Raw genomic sequence first — 12878 nt, forward strand, 5'->3', positions numbered from 1 at the left:
GCTCTGTGTGCACAGCATTCTATTACCTGTGGTCAAATTTGGTACGGCCAACAGTGTCACTTCCTCATCCCGGACTACATGTTCCATGATGCATTGCTTTGGTCATTCTCACAGGAGGAGAAAACACACATAGAGTCCAGCATGCACTAGATGGAGCCAAACTCATACATAAAAAACAATACACTGTTGCTTAATGATAAGAACATAGACACAGAGAATTACAGCTGGAACCCTCTACCCATCTGATGTCCATAGTGATGAGCGGTCACAGCCCCTTGTGATACTTGATAACAGTATTGCATGCTGAGCAATTCATTTAAAGCCTGGCTGGTGATACTTGTAGTTCCACGGATATAAATCTACTTCTTCCCAGCAAACCTTGGCTACATAGGATTTTTGCAGGGCTACAGAAGAAATTATACATAAATGGTGTATTACATGCTGTTCATACTTAGTCGGTCACTATGAGATTCGTTTTCTGTAATGTGAAAAAAAAAAACGTTATCTCTCTCTATCTCCCCCTCTGCTCATGTCCCCAATTCTGCTAGGAATTTTGCAGCTGTGGTGGCAACTCTGCAAGTGCTCAGTTTTCAGTGAGTTTCTATGCTGAGGATTTCCTCCTTATCACATCTGTGCAGCCCATGTGAATATAGAGTCACACATGTGGGCGTATACACAGTGGTAGATGACAGCCCACTGCCTTCCTCCTCGTCCTTACACACTAACCAGCTAAACACAATGGGAACAGGATATTAGATGTAGATTAATGGAGGCTTCATCTGCCTCTTATTCTAAGACACAGGCTGGACGGGCACACAGCCTGTGACCAGCATAAATATGCCCTGTTTTTTTTGGGGGTTTTTTAACACGTGACCAGCAGCAGAGGACTAGAATTTCCTCCTGCTTATGTTTCCATGCAGATAGGCTGGGAAAGAGCTGGGTCATGTGACAGCTGTATATCGATTAGGACAAAGGTACTTAGATTTTTCTTTCTTTTAAAATAACTACAGTGCCGTCATCCACATACAGAAAGAGAAGCGACAATGTAAATTAAACAGTCTGTTTATTATCACTTTAAGGTACTAGAGAATGCCTGCTTCACAGCAAGGTGGGCATGATGTGAAGCAGGCAGATTCTACAGATTCAGACTTGTGAAATTCATGCTTGGCCTCCAACAGCTGTAGAGGTTAGTACAGTTATTTCAGCTGGCTGACTGATTTGACAATTCAGCTGCTGTGGAGGAATGAGTTCATATATCAAAGTCCAAAGAATATCTTCAGATTTACACAAAACTGCAGCAATGAAATAGACTTAGACCTGTCCATAGGTTAAGTCAGAGTTAAACTCATCAATTTAAGTTTCCGTAAATGATAATTGTCCAAAGTGCATGTGTTATTAACTGTCAAGCCATCCAATGGCTGTTGTCATAACTGATCGCATGTGCAGTATAATGCAACTGCAGATTAAACAGAGGCGAAGATGGCAGGTTTCTTGGATATAAAGGATAGGAGGGTTAACTAAATCTCCACTGTTGATAAGAATTTGTGCTTTGCAGCCAGTTTGGGTGAATGCCATACTTCCATGATTTGGCACTGTATCATCCAGGAAGGGCAGAAAAAAAGGTATGGGTCTGTGCCAAGTAGGCTCATAGTGAGTAAAGGCCACCTCAGCACAGATATGAACCTCATAACCATCCCGTCACAGTCAGAGCTGGTTTAAATGCTGTGCCAACCCCAATTTGGCTATAGATTTTAAAGGGCAATTGGTCAAAATTGCACAAACTCTGCCGTTTAAGCATGTCAAGCCGAAATACAAACCAAAAAAAAAAAAAATTCATTGCAGTTTACTAGTCCTTAGTAGGGATAAGCCAGATATACGAGTCAAGCTTAAAGTGGAGTTCCACCCATAAATATAACATTACATCAGTAGTTTTAAAAAAAATGTCATTAGTCCTTTACAAAATTTTTTTTTTTTTTAGATGCCTTCAAAGTGTTGTTGCTAGGCAGAATAGTTAATCTTCCCACTTCCTGCACCTAGGTGCCTAATGCTTCCTAACCTACACCGCACAGACTCCTGGGAATGTAGTGGGTGTAACTTTCCAGGAGTCTGTGCACTCCCCAGTCTCAAAGAATCATATGACTTGGACAGCACAGGTGCTGAAACCTGATCTGACACTGCTTGTGCAGCACTGAGCATGTGCAAGGCTGAAATCCAGGAAGTCATACAGTCTGGCTTCATGATTCCCACACTTAAGATGGCCCCAGTCAATTTCTATTTTATAAAGTGTCTAAATGCTGTAACAACCTAACAAAACGGACTTTAGTTTACAGACTAACTTTACTAGAATACATTAAGCTTGTGTATTACAGGGGTATTTATATTTAAAAAGTGAAATTGTGGCCGGAACTCCGCTTTAAGTTCGATTCGAACATTAAGCGTGTTCGTGGCAAATTCGCAAACACCATTAAAGTCTATGGGACACTAACATGAAAAAACAAAAGTGCTAATTTTAAAGGCTTATATGCAAGTTTTTGTAATAAAAAGTGTTTGGGGACCCGTGGTCCTGCCCCAGGGGACATGTATCAATGCAAAAAAAAGTTTTAAAAACTGAAGTTTTTTCAGGAGCAGTGATTTTAATAATGCTTAATGTGAAACAATAAAAATGAAATATTCCTTTAAATATCGTGCCTGGGGGGTGTCTATAGTATGCCTGTAAAATGACACATTTTTTCCGTGTTTAGAACAGTACCACAGCAAAATTACATTTCTAAACGAAAAAAAGTCATTTAAAACTGATCGCAGCTGTAATGTCGGGTCTCTCCAATATATATAAAACTCATTGAAAAAAACATCATAGGTTCCCTCCAAGTCCATTACCAGGCCCTTTGGGTTTGGTATGAAAATTAATGGCATGGGGTCCCCCCAAAATCCATACTAGACCCTTATCTGGGCATGCAACCTTGCAGGCCACAGGAAAAGAGGGGGGACGAGAGTGCACCCCCCCTCCTGAACCTTACCAGGCCACATGCCCTCAACATGGGGAGGGTGCTTTGGAGGCCCCTTGGAGGTCCTATAGTGTATTCCCTATCTCGCAGAGATAGGGAGGGTAAAAAAGGGGGGTGGGGTATGCCTGTATATAAAAAATGATGTATAAGTGAATGTGAGGGATGACTTCACAAATGAAGCAAGGGAGGAAGTGGAATCTTTATGGGTATAGCTACAAAGGGAGGAAACCACAGGGAAAATAACACTGGGAGTACGCTATAGGCCCCCTAACCAGAGGAAGGAGGGGAGGTGGACCTCCTATCACAATTTGAGATGGCGGCAAGGATGGGAAGTGTCAATATAATGGGGGATTTTAATTATCCAGACATAGACTGGGCGGAAGGAACCGTGCATTCATCTAAAGCTCGCCATTTCCTAAAGTGTCTTGCAGGAAATTTTCATAGGTCAGATGGTAAATGCACTAGCATTACTAGACCTACTGATTACCAACAATACAGACCTGATTGCTAGAAGATATGAAATAGGATAAAATCTTAGCAACAAAGAGCATGGAGGAAAAATGTGTGCGCTTTAACAGCATATTAAATAAGGGTAATAGCCAGTGCATCCCAATGGGAAATACATTTAAAAGAGCTAATAAAAATCCTGGGTGGCTTAACTCCAACGCAAAAAATGCATATAAAAGCAGGAGAAGGGCTTCAAAAAAATATATGGCTTAGGGATCATCATCAGCATTCCAACTTTACAAAGTATGCAATAAGAAATGGGTGCAATCAGGGCGGCTAAGATAGAACACGAAAGGCACATAGCGGAGGAGAGTAAAAAAAAATCCCAAGAAATGTAATAAGTAAAAGAGGGAGGTCAGATCATATTGGCCTCATAAAGAATGATGAAGGGAATCTGGTGGCAAAGGATGGAGAGATGGCAAAGGTATTGAATTTATTCTTCTCCTCAGTCTTCACAAGGGAAATGGGGGGCTTCAGTATCCAAAACTGCAAGGTTTATCCTCGTGACATATAACAGGAAGCACCTTTTTGACTAACAGAGGATAAGAATTAGGAAAAGACTTGAAAAACTTAACATTAATAAGTCAGTCAAGTAATTTCCAGGCCATTGTTCCTAATTTTTACTAACAGTCTACTGACTGGAATAGTACCAGCTGATTGGAGAAAAGCCAATGTAGCACCAATATTTAAAAAAAGGACCAAAATATATCCCTGGAAACTACAGACCAGTTAGCCTAACACCAATAGTGTGCATGCTCTTGGAGGGGATGATAATGGACTACATACAAGACTTTAGTAATGAAAAATGGTATCATTAGCAGTAATCAGCATGGGTTCATGAAGAATTGTTCTTGCCAAACCAATCTATTAACCTTCTAAGAGGAGGTGAGCTGCCATCTAGATAAAGAAAGGCCTGTAGATGTGGTGTATTTGGATTTTGCAAAGGCTTTCAATACAGTTCCCCATAAACATTTACTGTACAAACTAAGGTCTGTTGGCATGGACCATAGGGTATGTATATGGATTCAAAACTGGCTACAGGGGCGAGTTCAGAGGGTAATGATATGGGGAGTACTCAGAATGGTCCGGTGTGTAAAGTGGGGTCCCCCAGGGTTCTGTCCTGGGATGGAACCTATTTAATTTATTCATAAACAATCTGGAGGATGGGATAAACAGCTCAATCTCAGTATTTGCAGACGATACTAAGCTAAGCAGGGCAAGAATTTCTCCGCAAGATGGAAACCTTGCAAGACAATCTGAACAAATTATTGGGGTGGGCAACTACATGAAAAATGAGGTTTAATGTAGAAAAATGTAAAATAATGCATATGGGTGGCAAAAATATGAATGCAATCTACTCATTAGGGGGAGAACCTCTGAGGGAATCTAGGATGGAAAAGGACCTGGTGGTCCTAGTAGATGACAGGCTGCTGTAAGCCAACAGAATACTGGCATGCATTAGAAAAGGGATTAATTCCAGAGATAAAACGATAATTCTCCCACAATACTCTGGTCCGGCCGCACCTGAAGTATGCCGTCCAGTTCTGGGCACCAATCAGTCCTCAGGAAGGATGTGCTGGAACTGGAGAGAGTCCAGAGAAGGGCAACATAACTAATAAAGGGACTGAAGGACCTTAGTTATAAGGTAAGGTTACGAGCACTGAACTTATTCTCTCTGGAGAAGAGACGCCTGAGAGGGAATATGATTTCAATGTACAAATACCGTACTGGTGACCCCACAATAGGTATAAAACTTTTCTGCGAAAAGGGAAATTAAAAAGACACGCGGCCATTCACTAAAATTAGAAGAGAAGCGGTTTAACCTTAAAGGGGTTGTAAAGGTACAATTTTTTTTCCCTAAATAGCTTCCTTTACCTTAGTGCAGTCCTCCTTCACTTACCTCATCCTTCCATTTTGCTTTTAAATGTCCTTATTTCTTCTGAGAAATCCTCACTTCCTGTTCTTCTGTCTGTAACTACACACCATAATGCGAGGCTTTCTTCCTGGTGGGGAGAAAGCCTCTTGAAGGGGGAGGGGGCTAGCAGGAGTGTCAGGACGCCCACTAACACACAGCTCCTTTCTCTATCTACAAAGTAGAGAGTGTCCTGACTTGCCTGATCGCCCCCTCCCCCCTCAAGAGGCTTTCTCCACACCAGGGAGAAAGCCTTGCATTATGGTTACATAGTTACATAGTTAGTCAGGTTGAAAAAAGACACAAGTCCATCAAGTTCTACCATAAGAAATAAAATATTAAAAATATCGTACAATCACATATACCCAATTCTATACCCACAGTTGATCCAGAGGAAGGCAAAAAAAAATAAAAAATAGCAAAGCATGATCCAATTTGCTACAGCAGGGGAAAAAATTCCTTCCTGATCCCCCATGAGGCAATCGGATATTCCCCAGATCAACTTTACCTATAAATGTCAGTACCCAGTTATATTATGTACATTTAGGAAAGTATCCAGGCCTTTCTCAACCACTTGCTGACGGCCGTACGACTTTGTACGGCCGCAGCGCGGCTCCCAATCTCTAACAGGCCGTCTTTTTTCGGCCGCCCCTTTGCACGTTCCCCGCGCGCGCTCCCGAGTGCACAGCGGGAAACTGCTGTGCTGGCCGTGTCCCTTGGACACAGCCAGTCACAGATCGCCGTGAACGGCCAATCGGAGCGGCCGTTTCCTAGGCGATCTGTGCGGCCAATGAGAGATGATCTCATATGTTTACATATGAGATCATCTCTCATTCCCGGCTCTCGCAGACAGCGGTGCTGTCAGGGGAGAGAGGAGACGGATCTGTGTCTCTTGTACATAGAGACACAGATCGGTCACCCCCCTTCCCCCACAGTTAGAACACTAATATTAGGGTACACATTTAACCCCTTCCTCACCCCCTAGTGTTAACCCCTTCCCTGCCAGTCACATTTATACAGTAATTAGTGCATATTTATAGCACTGATTGCAGTATAAATGTGAATGGCGCCAAAAATGTGTCAAAAGTGTCCGATGTGTCCGCCATAACGTCGCAGTCCCAATAAAAATCTCAGATCGCCGCCATTTCTAGTAAAAAAAATAAATAAATAATAATAATTCTGTCCCTTATTTTGTAGGCGCTATAACTTTTGCGCAAACCAGTCGCTTATTGCGATTTTTTTTTTTTTTACTAAAAATATGTAGAATACGTATCGGCCTAGACTGAGGATAAAAAAAAACTTTAAAAAAAATTGAGCTATTTATTATAGCAACAAGTAAAAAAATTTTTTTTTTTCAAAATTCTCGCTCTATTTTTGTTTATAGCGCAAAAAACTGCAGAGGTGATCAAATACCACCAAAAGAAAGCTCTATTTGTGGGGAAAAAAGGACGTTAATTTTATTTGGGAGCCACGTCGCACGACCGCGCAATTGTCAGTTAAAGCGACGCAGTGCCGAATCGCAAAAAGTCCTCTGGTCAGAAAGGGGTTTAAGTGCCCAGTAAGGAAGTGGTTAAAACATTTTACTAAGCTGGCCAGAACTACCTCTGCAGGGAGTCTGTTCCACATTTTCACAGCTCTTACTGTGAAGAAACCTTTTCGTATTTGGAGGTGAAATCTCTTTTCCTCTAGACGTAAAGAGTGCCCCCTTGTCCTCAGTGTTGACCGTAAAGTGAATAACTCAACACCAAGTTCACTATATGGACCCCTTATATATTTGTACATGTTGATTATATCCCCCCTTAATCTCCTCTTCTCAAGAGTGAATCAATTCAGTTCCTCTAATCTTTTCTCATAGCTTGAGAACTGGAGCCCAAAACTGAACTGCATATTCCAGATGAGGTCTTACTAATGATTTGTACAGGGGCAAAATGATCCCTCTCTCTCTCTCTCTGGAGTCTCTCTTAATGCAAGAAAGGACTTTGCTCGCTTTGGAAACTGCAGTTTGGCATTGCATGCCATTATTGAGCTTATGATCAACTAAAACCCCCAGATCCTTCTCTACTATGGATCCCTCCAGTTGAACTCCCCCTAGTATGTATGACGCATGACTATTCTTAGCCCCCAAGTGCATAACTTTACATTTATCAACATAAACCTCATCTGCCACTTAGTCGCCCAATTAGACAGATCATTGAGGTCGGCTTGTAAATTGGCGACATCCTGTAACTACGGTGTGTAGTTACAGACAGAAGAACAAGAAGTGAGCATTTCTCAGAAGAAATAAGGACATTTAAAAGCAAAATGGAAGGATGAGGTAAGTAAAGGAGGACTGCACTAAGGTAAAGGAAGCTATTTAGGGAAAAAAAAGATCCTTTACAACCCCTTTAAACTGCGTAGAGGGCTCTTTACTGTAATAATGTGGAATTTTCTCCCAAAAGCAGTGGTTTCAGCAGGTAATTAAAATAAACTATTAGGTAGGCACCTAAACGACCATAGCATACAGGGATATATAATGTAATACTGACATAAAAGCACACACAAAGGTTGGACTTAATGGACTTGTGTCTTTTTTCAACCTCACCAACTATATGTAACTAAAAAAAATAAAAGATATCTTATGTTCACCATCTTCACTTATCCTGTGCTCCAGTTTTCATAAATGAACCCAATTGTATTTTTCTGTTTTATGACCTACGCAGTGTCATTTGCTGACTGACAGGTTAGTAACAATATCATTACATATTCTGTGGAAGAACAGTGGCAGATTATTTTCCCTGTCACATTCATCTGAAGGACATAGTATACTCCCTGAAATTTCATATGTATCTTCACTGACCCTGTGTTCAGCCTACATTTAAGAAGATGTGTTTCTGTGACTCACAAAGATTTTTAGGATTGCATAGCACTGCCAGAAGGAATGTGCATTTTATTCAGTCTTAGAAACCCTGGAATATGTTCACTTATTTCTCTTAAGGTATATATACCATTTCCAGGATCTTCACTTTTTCAAAGTTTTTGGATGTTATTCTTACAGTTTTTTTTACTTTTCTGTAGGCAAAGTGCTTAGTTAGGAAATGCTTTACAGTGAAGCCACACTTTTTAAAAAAAAAATTATTTTACCATTTTATCTGCAAACAGTATGAGAGCAATTGAACTACCACAATGTAATAGGTATGTTTTAATGGATAAGTTCAGGTGAAAAATAAGTAAATTAGCTGTGTGCACCCTGCTCACTGCTGTACACTAACCTTCTTATAGGTAAAATCCCATTCAGAACAAAAGGTTTAAGCAGGTTGTAGGTTATCAAAAGAACCTGTCGTTTGCCATACAGGCTCTGTAACCTCGGATTCTCCCCCTAAATGCACTGTACAGATTTGTCACAGGTCATCTCTTCTGTTACTTAAATATGAAAAGGGCCAGATAGGTGCTAGATCTTCTAAAGTTTTGTTTTTGCTTTCTTTATTGACCAAGTAGGACCTTATATTCATGTCAGGGCTAATGCTGGGATTCTAGAAGACCTTAAATATCCTGGGGCCCCTGCAGAAAATCAACAATGCACATTTCAAGTTAGTGGTTGAATATGCACCTGGTTTAAAAAGGTGTAGCTAAACATTGCTGTAGCTAGGAAGTTATGCTTGAAACACTATACTCAGAAGGCCACATAGTACCCCCACAGTACGCCTTCATAGTTTTTGAAAATGTCTTACATTTTATTTTAAACCAAGATACAAAGCTGCTGCAAGGTCCATCAATGCAAGTTTATAAGGCATTGCTTGCGTAATCTTCTAGGTTCCTGTTGGGATTCCAACAGAGTCAATACACCTCCCTCACAAACAGGGCCCTTTACAATTCTTATGATGGAGCAGTTGGTATCATCCATAAACTCAACACAGACCTGAGTACACTGTCCTTGAGATCCGGATCTCCCAAGAACCTTTTGTTACCCGAGCAAGCTTGATCAGCTGCACGTGGCCTGTGCCCATGACAGCAAATATGAGCAAGAAAAGAGATGCTTTCCTCCTTGTTTCATGGCAGAGCTACACAAACACCCAAAGAAAAATAAGACTTGAAAATAAAATCTAAAAAATACACAAAGTAGTATCGTAAATTAAAATTCCACCAGAAAGAACATGGGACTACCTTGTTGCAACCAGTTATAAGCTAGTGATTACTGTGTCCTTGTGTTACACAACATTGTGAAATACACTACTTTAAATACACTTACTTAACTACTTTAACAAATGAAAACCCAATAGAGTAGACAAACAAAATAGGCACTCTAAAAACACACAAGTCTGTTTTACCAACTTCACACCTACAGTGAAAAGCATGAAACCTTTAAGAACTAAATGGTTGTCCTTAGCTCTCGTGGACCCATAGTTCCCCTTGGGTCCTGATTACCTTAGCTGCACAGACATTTCCTGCATGTAACAAAATATGAAAATATTTCATATGATGTCAAGAATACCTTAGTGGTCAACGGATATCCTAGTCTCATCGCTTACGTCTGGCATACGGAGCTGGTCATACCCTGGCCTGTTGCTACATGTTTTCTACTCTTTGGCTTCAATGAAAGTACTGTGGATGTATAAATACCACTGCTCCTTGGCTCTTGTGTATGCATATATATTAAACAGATTCTGTACATTGTTGGTACAAATGTTATTGCCGCTATCAATGTGGGGGTAGGGGATGGAATGACCTTTAAAGGGAGTAACCTGAGAAAACAGGACTTGGATATGCAGCTGACATTCAATTGAATAATAAAATGTCCAGATCAACATTACAATATTACAATCACTTTGGGTTCTGGATTTCCAAAGACCCCCTGCAGACTAACTGTAGTTGAGCAATACAGGACCTCAGCTCATTGAATCAGAACCTAAATTTACCACAGAGCTGCCATTCCTCTCACTGTCATAAGGCAGGTTGAAAATGTAATGATTTATTTAATGAATCTAGATTAAGTGCTGGTCTGGAGTTCAGCTGTAAAGTATAGCAGTTGCTTTTTAGCCACAGTTCTCAGTCCGATTGGGGTGTTTTTTTTTTTTTACACATTGGTTTGTTGGATACCTTTTTTTCTTCAAACAATATCAAACCACCATATCAGATATGCCTAGGTAGTATCCTCAGGGTACCAGTTGTTATGCCATTTAGCATTGCAGGTGTTCTTTGAGAGGGGTCTTAAAAAAATGACTTCTCTTAAATCACCTGTCCCTATTGCTGATGGGTAACGACTCTTTGGCATTGCCTGCTTCTCAGCAGGGGATGCCTTCATAGTATTGGATTTACACTCCCTCTCCAGTACATTTCCAAAAGAGGCCCTTTAGAACCTTTAAAAAAAACTCACTGATTGAAAAATATTTTAATGTTCTAAAATTAACAAATTAACCAGCACTATTTAAATATGTCCCACAGTGAATTTTCTCTTCCTCTGTTTTTGCTGCCATGACTCCTGGCTGAGGAATAGTTTCAGTAGGGGAAACCCAGGAGAGGTATCTCCCAACGGTTCTGTATGATATCACTGCCATTAACACCATCGTACGGGGCTATACCAATAATGATGAAAGTTGTAACTGTTACATCATTCACCACATGTTTGGTGCCCCAGGGGTGCCTGGGCTTAGCTACGTCACTGGTTCTATGCTTCATATGCCAGTCATAAGTAGAAGACACAGGAGACAGATTTCTAATTATTTTGTGTGTCTTGTTTAGGAGATCAGCACATTTGCATATTAGTAGCAAACTCGGTCGTGTGTATGAGGCCTGATTGTATTGAAACACATAGGGACATGGGGAAGATCGTATAATCTCAAATAATGCCCTGGTTGAAATAGTGCATAGATTGCAGGAAGAAACACATAAAGATTTGATGGAGACCCTTAAATTCCAAGTAATACTCTTGTTGAGATTGTGTCCAGTTTGTGGAAAGAAACACGTTTGGATATGGGGAAGACAATTTTCAGGGATTTTCAACTACGTTCACTTGCATGGCCTTTCAGGCTGGATTCACACCTATGAATTTTTAGTGCTTTTTGCATTTTGCAGATTTGCTCTATAGAACGTGTTCCATAGGAAACCATGTTAAATGGACTGTAGTGCAAACCTGCAAAATGCAAAAAGCACTAAAAATGCATAGGTGTGAATCCAGCCTCACTGTGATAGGTGCTTTGTAGGAAAACCTGACCGGGTGCTCTGTTAACTACTGAGGCAATGCTGTTTTCAAAGGTTTTCTAAGCTTGTAAATAGTCTCGTGTTTGCTTTAAAGCTCAACTCCAGCTTGAGCAAAGATTTGAAATTCAGTTCCTGGCATCAAAAGGGTGGTTGGTCTAATCTGATTGGTATACTGTGATGTCTCGCACTGTCCCCCATTGACTCATTGACCCTGTTATGTGATGCCGCTACTCCATGTGAGCCCAGGGTGTCAAACCAACCCCCATACCCTCAATTAGGCTCATAGGAAAATTCTACAGAAGGTGGTATTGTGTATTTAAGCTCTGAAGAAGAGGTCCGAGAGAACCTGTGACCACATTGAACCTACCCAAAAGCAATTGAAAGAAAAGGTAAGTATACATTTTTTTGCAGTACTGCTCCCTTGGAGGGAGAGGCAAAGAGGTTGGAGATTCTGAGCCTGGTGGTGTGCTTTCAAAGAAACCTGTACAGACTTGTATGCTATTGTTAAAGGAGTTGTAACTTTACTCTATTGTCCCTGATTGCCTGCTTGTTTTGGGTCAGTAAGTCAGAAGGTCTGGAAACCAGAGAATTGGTATGTCAGTCAGACAACTTCAGAATAATGTCAGCAATGGCAAAACTTACATCTTTCGTTACAGGTCTACTTTGAAGCTATAGAGTTTAAGGTGAATCCCCTGTTACTCAGCACTGAAGAATTCTGGGAACATCCACACATTTGTATGTCAGGTTTTTTGTTGACTCTCTTCTAATATAAGGTGGCCAGATTTTTAAATTTGAAATCCGGGGACATATTTTATTTTTACTAGTAATGGCCACAATCAGCTACTCATAGCAGGATTGCGATATTGCGGTAGACAAATCGGATGCTAAGTGGCACTTTTGACACTTTGTGCGAACCAGTGACACTAATACAGTGATCAGAGCTAAAAATATGCACTGTTGCTGTACTAATGACTCTGGCTGGGAAGGGGATAACATCTAGGGCAATGAAAGGGCCATATGTGTGTGTGCCTAACAAGTGTATTCTCACTGTGGGGGGATCAGGATCAATGTCTTCCATACTGACAGAATGGCGATCTGCCTTGTTTACATAGGCTGACCACCATTCTGCCTGTGTGCATAATGATCAGCGGGTACCAGTGGACCCAGAAATGCAAGATCACGTATATACTTGATCCTTCGCAGCGCGACCGCCCTGTAGCAGTAAATCTGCTATCGGGCGATCGGCAACTGGTTAAGATCATCAGCATTAGGGCCCTTTC

The 12878-nt window shown here is 40.9% G+C and overlaps 1 protein-coding gene and 1 pseudogene across 2 annotated transcripts in view; one reads left to right on the plus strand and one right to left on the minus strand.

Annotated features, from left to right (window-relative positions):
• The window catches only part of LINGO1 (leucine rich repeat and Ig domain containing 1), a 619539-nt gene that overhangs the window by 102219 nt on the left and 504442 nt on the right, over positions 1–12878 (plus strand). The gene's annotated exons all lie outside the window — the stretch shown is intronic.
• LOC120930364 lies at positions 9173–9407 on the minus strand (annotated as a pseudogene).

This window comes from Rana temporaria, chromosome 3 (assembly GCF_905171775.1).
Source record: "Rana temporaria chromosome 3, aRanTem1.1, whole genome shotgun sequence".
Classification (NCBI taxonomy): Eukaryota; Metazoa; Chordata; class Amphibia; order Anura; family Ranidae; genus Rana; species Rana temporaria.